This window comes from Colletes latitarsis, chromosome 12 (assembly GCF_051014445.1).
Source record: "Colletes latitarsis isolate SP2378_abdomen chromosome 12, iyColLati1, whole genome shotgun sequence".
Classification (NCBI taxonomy): domain Eukaryota; kingdom Metazoa; phylum Arthropoda; class Insecta; order Hymenoptera; family Colletidae; genus Colletes; species Colletes latitarsis.
The window spans coordinates 8,714,352-8,725,438 of NC_135145.1; positions in this window are offsets into that span (position 1 = coordinate 8,714,352).

Consider the following 11,087-nt stretch of genomic DNA (forward strand, 5'->3'; position numbering starts at 1 on the left):
GGTTCTAGCGGGGATGCCGCCCATGGACCTGCTCGCGCGGTCGCACGCGGCGATGTACCGGCACCGCGTCGACCGTCGCGCGGGGGTGGGGGCGGTCCCGGGCGGGCAGGAACCTGCTTGGGGCGATTTGAAGCGCCAGGCCCGGCAGTCCGTGTTGCTCGCGTGGCAGGAGCGGCTGGCTCTGCCAACCGCGGGGCACCGGACTGTCGGGGCTGTTCGGCCACTCCTGAAGGAGTGGCTGGACAGAGGCCATGGCAGCCTCACCTACCGGCTGGCACAGGTATTTTCCGGGCATGGCAGCTTCGGAAGATACCTGTGCCGGATAGGGAAGGAGCCGACGGCGCGTTGCTGCCACTGCGACGCTGAGCAGGACACGGCGGATCATACCCTGGAGGTATGCCCCGCGTGGGAGGGGGAGCGCCGTGTCCTGGTCGGCGTCGTCGGGCGGGATGTCTCGCTGCCGGGCGTGGTGCGCGCCATGTTCGGCAGCGAGGAGAAGTGGAGGGCCGTGGCCTCCTTCTGCGAGAACGTAATGTTGCAGAAGGAGGCCGCGGGGAGGGAGCGCGAGCTTCAGCGGCGCGCTGAAGCTCGCGCTCGTGCGGTGGCCCGAGGTCGTCGCCCGGTCGCGAGGCGTCGCGGGCGGCCGCCTCGGCGTGGCGGATGACCTAGGCTGGGAGGGGGGTCCTGACGGGACCCTCCTCCCGCCAGGCGGCGCCGGGTCGGACCGGTTGGGGGTAGGAGTGCCTCCCCCTACCGGTCCGACGCAAGGGGAGGCACCCTCGGCGGTCTGGTGCGGCCATGAACGCCCGGCCGCCGAGGGGTGGAAACGGGGTCGCGGGCGGTTGCGAGTTGGGGCTCGCAGCCGCCACTAAGCGCGGCCCCGGGACGGATAGCGGCGGGATGGAGTGGCCCCGTCCCGCCGCTATGAGGCAGTGTGTCTACTGGGGGGACCGATTGTCCCCCCGGGGGATGGGCGCGAAAGCGCGGGCACGGGGAGGATACCGGAAGAATGCTTCGAGCGATTCCCGGTATCCTCCCAAAGCGCGCCGAAGGGTCACCGTGGGGTTTTTAGTGGGTAGGTCCCGCGCCTGTCGTTGTACGGGCGCGGGGAATCCCACACACCCCTCCCACCTCTCCCCAAGGAGGTGGGAGGGAGTCTTTCGAAGATTTTCCCCACGACAAAAAAAAAAAAAAAAAAAAAAAAAAAAAAAAAAAAAAAGTCAATTTTTGAGTTCCTACGACGACACTCATTGGCAATCGGTAAAGAAAATAATGCGTTATTTAAATGGAACACGTGATCACGGAATAGTTTACGGAAATAGTGGGAGTTCGCTTGATATTTCGGGATTCACGGATGCTCATTATGCCGGGTGCTCAGAGACTCGAAGATCTAAGAGTGGATTTGTCTATATTTTGAATAGTGGACCAATTTCGTGGTCCAGTCAATTTTTTTTTTTTTTTTTTTTTTTTTTTTTTTTTTTTTTGTCGTGGGGAAAATCTTCGAAAGACTCCCTCCCACCTCCTTGGGGAGAGGTGGGAGGGGTGTGTGGGATTCCCCGCGCCCGTACAACGACAGGCGCGGGACCTACCCACTAAAAACCCCACGGTGACCCTTCGGCACGCTTTGGGAGGATACCGGGAATCGCTCGAAGCATTCTTCCGGTATCCTCCCCGTGCCCGCGCTTTCGCGCCCATCCCCCGGGGGGACAATCGGTCCCCACAGTAGACACACTGCCTCATAGCGGCGGGACGGGGCCACTCCATCCCGCCGCTATCCGTCCCGGGGCCGCGTTTAGTGGCGGCTGCGAGCCCCAACTCGCAACCGCCCGCGACCCCGTTTCCACCCCTCGGCGGCCGGGCGTTCATGGCCGCACCAGACCGCCGTGGGTGCCTCCCCTTGCGTCGGACCGGTAGGGGGAGGCACTCCTACCCCCAACCGGTCCGACCCGGCGCCGCCTGGCGGGAGGAGGGTCCCCTCAGGACCACCCTCCCAGCCTAGGTCATCCGCCACGCCGAGGCGGCCGCCCGCGACGCCTCGCGACCGGGCGACGACCTCGGGCCACCGCACGAGCGCGAGCTTCAGCGCGCCGCTGAAGCTCGCGCTCCCTCCCCGCGGCCTCCTTCTGCAACATTACGTTCTCGCAGAAGGAGGCCACGGCCCTCCACTTCTCCTCGCTGCCGAGCATGGCGCGCACCACGCCCGGCAGCGAGACATCCCGCCCGACGACGGCGACCAGGACACGGCGCTCCCCCTCCCACGCGGGGCATACCTCCAGGGTATGATCCGCCGTGTCCTGCTCAGCGTCGCAGTGGCAGCAACGCGCCGTCGGCTCCTTCCCTATCCGGCACAGGTATCTTCCGAAGCTGCCATGCCCGGAAAATACCTGTGCCAGCCGGTAGGTGAGGCTGCCATGGCCTCTGTCCAGCCACTCCTTCAGGAGTGGCCGAACAGCCCCGACAGTCCGGTGCCCCGCGGTTGGCAGAGCCAGCCGCTCCTGCCACGCGAGCAACACGGACTGCCGGGCCTGGCGCTTCAAATCGCCCCAAGCAGGTTCCTGCCCGCCCGGGACCACCCCCACCCCCGCGCGACGGTCGACGCGGTGCCGGTACATCACCGCGTGCGACCGCGCGAGCAGGTCCATGGGCGGTATCCCCGCTAGAACCGTCGCCGCCTCATGTGACATGGTCCGATACCCGCGGACGACCCTGAGCGCCATGCGCCTCTGCACCCGACGCAGCATAGTCATGCTGCGCCGGGAGGCAGCCAGGTCGTCCGCCCAGACGGGGGCCCCGTATAGGGCCACCGACTGGACCATTGCCACATAGAGGCGACGAACTCGGCCCGCCGGGCCCCCCAGGTTGGGCAGGATCCGGCCCAGAGCCGCAACCATCCTTTCCAACCGGGGGACCAGGCAGCGGAAATGCTCCTCGAAACGCCAGTGGCTATCGAGGATCAGCCCTAGATACCTGATCTGGGGCTTCACCTCGATGTCAGCCCCACCCACCCGGATCAGAGGGGGTGGCGGATCCTGCCGAGGTGAATGAAACGCAATCACCTCGGTCTTATGGACCGCCACCGTCATCCCCATCCCCCTGATCCGGTCGACGACGCGTTGCGACCCCTCCTCCGCGCGACGCATGGCCCTCCCCCAGTGCGCCCCGACGGCCAGCACCAGTGTGTCATCCGCATAACACACCGTGCTGACGCCGTCGGGGAGGCCGGCCCGCAACACCGAGTCGTACGCGATGTTCCACAGGAGTGGCCCGAGGACCGACCCCTGCGGAACACCGCAGTACACCTCCCTCCGCATATCACCATCCCGGCCCGGATACTCGATCCACCTGCCGCGGAGATAATCCCCGACGACCGCCCTGAGACAAGGGGGGACTCGATGATATTCCACCCCCCTCCTTATCTCTTCCCAGGGGAGGGTGTTATAGGCATTGGCAATATCCAAGGATTTTGCCAATGCCACCCCTCCCCGGGAGACGGCCGCCCCCGAGAGGGCCCTCACACGACCTATCGCGTCGATAGTCGATCGGCCCCCCCGGAAACCGAACTGGCAGTCGGCCAGACCGGGATCACCCCGCGACAGGTGCTCGACGAGGCGGGCAGCAATCACCCGCTCGAAGAGCTTGCCCACCTCGTCGAGGAGACAAATGGGCCGGTATGCGGAGGGAGACTCCGCGGGCCGACCCTCCTTCCGGAGGAGGACCATCCTCGCCACCTTCCAACTGGGGGGGAATCGCCCGTCCCTCAGGCAGCGGTCGAACAACCGCCTGAGGTCGGCCCCAAGGACGCCCTGGGTCAAGACCCAAACCCGGCCGGGCACTCCATCCGGACCCGGGGCCGTGTTACGAACCCCGAGACGTCTGATGGCCGCTGCCAGCTCCTCCTGCGTGACCCCCAGCTCGGCCGTCCACTCCACTGGGACAGCCGCCGCCGCCGGAGGACGCGGTCCCCTCTCCCCAATTGGGAAGAGTGTATTGACCACGTCCTCCAGCAGCCGGGGGTCAAGACCCTCGGTGACGGGGGGCGCCCACGGGCGGAGCTTATTCAGCACCACCTTATATGGGCGCCCCCATGGATCGTCATCAAGGGTCTGGAGGAGCTCCTTCCATGCCCGGGTCTTGGCCCGTTTGATGGCGACCTGCAGAGCAACCCGCGCCACGCGGTATGCTCCATACAGGTCATCAGCTGCCCTCGCTCGCGCCACGCCGTCGCCCGGCGAGGAGAAGCCCGCCCGACCCGAGGCATCGCCGCGTCGCAAATACCCGCGACCAATGCTCCGAGCCGGGCGACCTCCTCCTCTATGCTCGGCAACTCGGCCGCTCCCTGCGGCCAAGTTGCAGCGAGGGCAGCTGCCATCAGGGCGTCCTTGTCCAGGCGCCGAAGCGCCCAGCGGCGTGGTGGGGTGCCACGCAGGCGGCCGTGTCGGGATGCACTCGCGGCGGCAGAGACCTCCATCCGGATGTACCGGTGATCGGAGAGTGTCTCTGCCCCCGCGACCACGTGCCAACCCGACACCATGCGCACGGCGTTGGGGGTCGCGAATCCAACATCCACGATGGACCCCTCATATCGCCGCACGCATGTGTGCTCCGACCCCCGGATCAATACCCGGAGGTCGAGCCCCGCCGCCCAATCGCCCAGGATCCCGCCGCGAACGGAGGTCCTGGGGGATCCCCAAGCCACCGACTTGGCATTAAAATCCCCCAGGACCAGCACCGGCCGGGCCGCGTAGCGCTGCACGCATGCCGCGACCTCGGCCAAGTACAGCTCGAACGCAGCGTGACCGCTACGGGGCGAAATGTAGCACCCCACCACAGCGACTCCCCCCCAGTCCACGGCGACGAATCCCCGACCGCGCTCCAACAAGGAGAACGGTGGGGACCCGTCGCCTCCAAGCCGTCCGCGTCGCCCACCCAATGAGGGTGATCAGGGACGCGGTACGGCTCGGCGGCGACCGCCAGGCCAACCCCCCACTCCGCGAGGACTTGGGACATCAAGTCCTGTGCCGCGCGGCAGTGGTTGAGGTTGGCCTGGAGGAGGAGGCGGGGCGGCATTAATTAATGGCCGCGCCAGCCTCCTCCCGGCCGTCCGTCCCCGTAGCACCGTCCACCTCCATGGAGGACGATGCCACCGCCCTTGGCACCGGAGCCGGTGCAGCCCGCCTCTTCCTCTCCTTCCGGGAGGGGGGGGAGCACTTCTTGCTCCCCACCCTGTGATCGGCTGGCCTCCCCATGTCCGCACACAGCGGGCAGTGGGGGGCCGCCGAGCACTGGCTCGCACGGTGCTCTTTGGCACCGCAGCGGTAACACTGACCGCTGCGGTCCACCGGCGAGGTGCACCACTGCCTCACGTGCCCCAATTCGAGGCAGCGGTGACACTGGAGCGGGCGCGGCGCGAGGATTTCCACTCGCGCCGAAACCCACCCCACCAACACCCTCCCGGATTCCGCCACCTTACGGGCGGCGGAGAGGGGGCACCGGGCCCACACCGACCCGAGGCCGGAGGGCGACCTGCGGATCTCTCCGATCCGCAGGTCCTCCACAGGACAGTCCCCCGCCCTCGCAAGGGCACGGGACACATCCTGTGCGCTGACCGAGTCGTCCAGCCCACAAACGCGCATCTCCGTGCGCTTCGTGGGCCGGGCGACCCGGACACCTCGCTCGCCCAGCTGCTCCCGGAGCCTCTGGGCGAGACGATCCGCCTTCGCGCCGCCTTCTGCACCGGGGATCTCCAGCAAGAGACCCCCGGTCACGGCCCTCTTCGCCCTCACGGAGGCGATGCCCAGCTCTTCCAGGGAGATATTCTCCCTGGCGAGCCGCATCGCCTCCGCGAGGGTCAGGTCGCCCCCGTGCGCAACGGTCAGCGTCACCGCTGCCGTTTTTGGGGGACGACCTGGTCGTGCCTTCCCGACCTTCGCGGCCTTTACCTTGGCCGCCGGCGGCGGAGGCGGAGGCTGCGGTTGCGAGGCCTTCCTCACCGCCCGCTTCGCCTTCCGCCCCACCACCTCACTCCACGCCACCCCCCCTTGGGAGGGTGCTGTGGAGGACGCGACCACCGCGACCACGGGTACACCACCCCCCTTGGGGGTCGCGACCCGGGGCCCTGGTGCCGCAACGCTGGGCGGAGCCTTCACTCCGCCCTTCTTTGCCTTCCCCGACTGTACCGGAACAGGTCGGGGAGGCACCGCCTTCCTGCTGACCGCTCTTCCGGCGAGGAGCTCCTCCCGGAAGGCGGCCAGCTTGCCATCAATCATGTCCCCAATCCTCCTCAGAAGATCGTCTTCTGAGGATGACGGGGACTTCCTCACGGGCGGAGTGCGGGTGGAGGGGCCCGCGGTGCCCCGCACCACTGCCGCCGCACTCCGCTTATTTACCTCCGCCGAGGGACGCGGCGGTGGAGGAGGAGGGAGGATGGGAGGGAGGGCCGCGCTGTTCCACAGCGCCTCTGCCCTCCTCCTCCCCTGTCGCTCCTCCTCCAACAGGAGCTGCAGACGGGCGTTCCGCCCTCTGAGCTCCCGCGCCGCCTCCCTCATTTCCTCCGCCGCGGCCTTCAGGGCCTCCGCGCCACCGCTTTTCTGCCCCTTAAAGGCGCAGGCAGCGGCGACTTTCTCCACCCGCCTCAGGGACGTGGAGATCCTCTCCGATATCTCCTCGGTCCCCTCGTCCCTGAGGCAACTCAGCCTCACCGACGGGCTCATCGCCCCGCCCACCTCGACGACGGCCTGCCCCGTCCTCTTCCGCTTAGAGCCTATGAGGCTCCTGGTGGAGGAGAAGGACGAGACTGACGCAGTCTCGTCGTCCTCCTCCACCTTCCACGAAGCCGGGCCAGGCGCTGGAGGCGGCGCGAGCGCCGTCACTCCAGTCCCAACACCGCCTTCGTCCTCCCCCTCTGACTTACCCCGTCCCATCCCCGTTTTAATATTGAACTCCATAATATTCCCACGAGCAGGTCGGAAGAAAAGGTCCGCCCGGGCAGAGCCGCCTTACCCGGGTAAGCCTATATACTCCGGGGGTTCGGCAGGTTCCCCGGAGGTGGTCGCTTGGGATTGGGCCTTCTCCCCCAACCATGCATCCCATCGCCGCGCACCATAGCTTAGGATTGGAGGGCGATTTTATAGAGTCGCCATACTCGTGGCCCAGGCGGTTAAGCCAAGACCCCCGTTCCTCCTGTCGTCACGTACCATTCACAAAACCAATCGGGAATTGTGAATGGGTCGTTGTGACGACCAACAGGAGGCTTACGGTGTGTGTATGACTCGGGTACCCCGGGTTCGTTAAGCCCGTACTGCAGCTGAAAGGCTGGCAGCCCCTGAGGGATGGTCCAGTCAATTGCAGAATGTCGTTGCCCTTCCGACCGCTGAGTCGGAATATATCACGTTAGCTCACGGCGTGAAAGAAGCGGTTTGGTTACGTCGTATGTTGAATGAATTGGATGTTGTGTGCAATATCGTCCCTGCTTTTGTTGATAACCAAGCGGCCATAAAAATTGCTAATACTTCCGAAAACCATAAGCGCTCGAAACACATCGGTATAAAGTACCATTTTACTCGTGGTGTCGTTAATCGCGGAGAAGTAGAAATTAGATATGTTCAATCGAAAGAACAATTGGCTGATATCTTTGCTAAGCCTTCGCAAAGGCAACCGGTTTGCTATCCGAGAGAAAAATTAAATATAAGCGGACATTCAAAATAAGTGGGAGTGTTGAGAATAGATATACTTTGTATTTCCGAATCATCGCGATTTTACTCTGTTCGACGCCGGCCGAGGTCATGTCATACAATTAATACGTTTGCCGACCATTTGGCGACGCATATATAGCCGGGATTTTTCCCGGTTTGAAGTTAGTCGTGCGACAACCCAGACCGCGGAGAAAAGTCTCCCACATATTTTGTCGACTCCATGTCTTACACAATATACCGTTTCAACAATTTATTCCTTCCTCTTTCTGCGGCAAGCGATTGGGGAAATCTATCACAAAGATAGATCCTCAATACTAGCATACTGCTCTTTTACTAGCTAAGTGCTTTCATACTAGCCTGTTGCTTCCATACTAGCTTGCTGGTTGCTTACTAGCTTACTGCTTGCTTACTACCACACTGCTCGCTTCACAGCTTACAGCTTGCTTACTAGCACACTGCTTTCTTACTAGCTTCCACCTCGCTTACTATATCACTGCTTGCTTACTAGCTTACTGCTTCCTTACTGGCTTCCTGCTTGTTTACTAGCTTGCTGCTTGCATACTGTCTTACTGATTGCATAATAGCTAACTGCTTTCCTGCTAGCATTCTGGATTCCTCTCTAGCTTACGGCTTGCTCAAAGCTAGCTGCATGCTCTCTAGCTTACTGCTAGCTTACTCGCTCACTGCTTGCTTACTAGCATGATGCATGATTTCTAACTTCCTGCTTGCTTACTAGCTTCCTGCTGGCTTTCTAGCTCACTGCTTACTTACTCGCTTACTGCTTCCTCACTAGCTTTCTGCACCCTTTCTGGCTCACTTCTTGCTTACTCGCATACTGCTTGCTTACTAACTCGCTGCTTGAGATCTGGCTTACTGGTTGCTTACTGGCTTACTGCATGCTTATTAGCTTACTCCTTGCTTCCTAGCTAACTTCTTTCTTAGCAGCCAAATGCTTTCTTAGCAGCTTCCTGCTTGCTTACTAGCTTACTGTTTTGTTACTAACTTACTGCTTCCTTACTAGGTCCCAGCTCGCTTACTAGCTTACAGCTTGCTTAGTAGCTAACCGTTTGCTTACTAGCGTACTGGTTGCTTACAAGCTTACTGAATGCTAATTAGCTTACTGCATGCTTATAAACGTACTACTTTCTGACTAGCCCACAGCTTGCTTACAAGCTGACTGCTTGCTTACTAGCAAACTGCTTTCTTACTAGCTAATTGCTTCGTTACTAGCCTGTCGCTTGCTTACTAGATTACTTGTCTCTTAATAGCTTACTACTTCCTTTCTAGCATTATGGTTCCTTATTAGCTTCCTCCTCGCTTATTAGCGCACTGCTTGCTCACTAGCTTACTGCTTGCTTACTGGCAAACTGCTTTCTTACTAACTAGCTGCTTCCTTACTAACCTGCTGTTTGATTACTAGCTTACTTGCTTCGTATCAGGATACTGCTTGCATACTAGCCTGGTGCTCGCTTTCTAGCTTAGTGCTTCCTAAGCAGCTGCCTGGTTGCTAATTGGCTTGCTCGTTGCTTACTAGCTTACTGCATGCTGTCTAGCATACTGCTTCCTAGCTAGCTTCATCTTCGCTTTCAAGCTAACTGCTTGCACACTAGGTTACTGCTTGCATACTAGCTAATTCCTTCCTTACTAGCCCGCTGCTTGCTTACCAGCATTATGCTCCGTTACTAGGTCCCTGCTCGCTTACAAGCTTCCTGGTTGCTTACTAGCTTATAGATTGATAACTATCAAACTGCAAGCTTTCTAGCTTCCTTCTAATTTACTAGCTTGCTGCTTGCTTACTAGCTTACGACTTCCATCCTAGCATGCTGCTTTCTTACTTCCCAGCAGCTTTCTGGCTAGTCTGCTGCTTGCTTACATGCCTACTGTTTGCTTAGTTGCGAACAGCTTGCATACTAGCGTTCTGCTTCCTTACTAGGTTCCTCCTCGATTACTGCTTGCTTACTACCTTACCGCGTGCTTACTGGCTCACAGCTTGCCTATTAGCTTACAGCTTGCTTACTACCTTACTGCTTGCTTACTAGCATACTGCTACATTACGAGCTCCCTGCTCGCTTACAAGCTCACTGCTTGCTTTCTAGCTTACTGCATGCTTACTAGCTTACCACTTCCATACTATGTAACTGCTTCCTTACCAGCGTACTGCTTGCTTACTAGCTCACTGCATGCTTTCTAGGTTACTACTTGCTTACTAGCTTACTACTTGCTTACTAACCAACTGCTTGCTTACTAACTCACTGCTAGCTTACTCGCCAGCTGCTCGCTTACAGCATGCTTACTAGCCAGCTGCTTGCTATCTAGCTTACTGTTTGCTTACTTGCTCGCTGCTTGCTTTCTAGCATACTGCATGCATACTAGCATACTGCTTTCTTACTTGTTAACTGCTTTCTGACTAGGCAGCTGCTTCGTTGCAAGCTCACTGCTTCCATACTGACTTCCTCATCACTTTCTGTCTCACTGCTTGCTTAGTAGCTTACTGGTTGCTCACTAGATTAATGCTTGCTTACTAGTTAACTGCTTTCTTAACCGCTTTCCACTTGCATCCTAGTTTACAGCTTTCTCACTACGTCCCTGTCCGCTTACTAGCTCACGGCTTGCCTACTAGATTTCAGCTTGCTCACAAGTTTACTGCTTTCTTACTAGTTTACTGCATGCTTACTAGCTTACTACTTCCTCACTAGGTAACAGCTTTCTTACCAATTGACTGCTTGCTAACTAGCTTACTGGTTACTTAATGGCTTTCTGCTTGCTTAGTAGCATACTGCTTCCTGAGTAGCTCCCTGCACGCTTACTAGCCCTCTGCGTTCTTAGTAACTAAGTGCTTTCTTACTAGCTAACCGCCTTCTAATTACATTCCTGCTTTCTTCCTAACTTGCTGCTTTCTTACTAACCTACAGCTCTCTTATTAGCCGAATGCTTCCCTACTAGCTTCCTGCTTGCTTACTAACTTACTACTTTGTTAGTAACTTTGTGCCTTGTTACTGGCTTGTTGCTTGCTTTCTAGCTGACTGGTTGCTCACTAGCGTACTGCATCCTTACTAGCGTCCTGCATGCTTACAACCTCACTGCTTGTTTACTATCTTGCTGCTTGCTTCTCAGCTTACAGCTTACTTATCAGCATACTGCTTCCTTTCCAGATAACAGCTTTCTGACTAGACTGCTGCTTGCTTACAAGCTTACTGCATGCTTACAAGCTTACTGCTTGCTTACTAGCCTACTGCTTGTTTACTATCTTGCTGCTTGCTTCTCAGCTTACAGCTTACTTATCATCATACTGCTTTCTTACCAGATAACTGCTTTCTGACTGGACTGCTGCTTGTTTACAAGTTTACTGCATGCTTACAAGCTTACTGGTTGCTTACCAGCTTACTTCTTACTTAC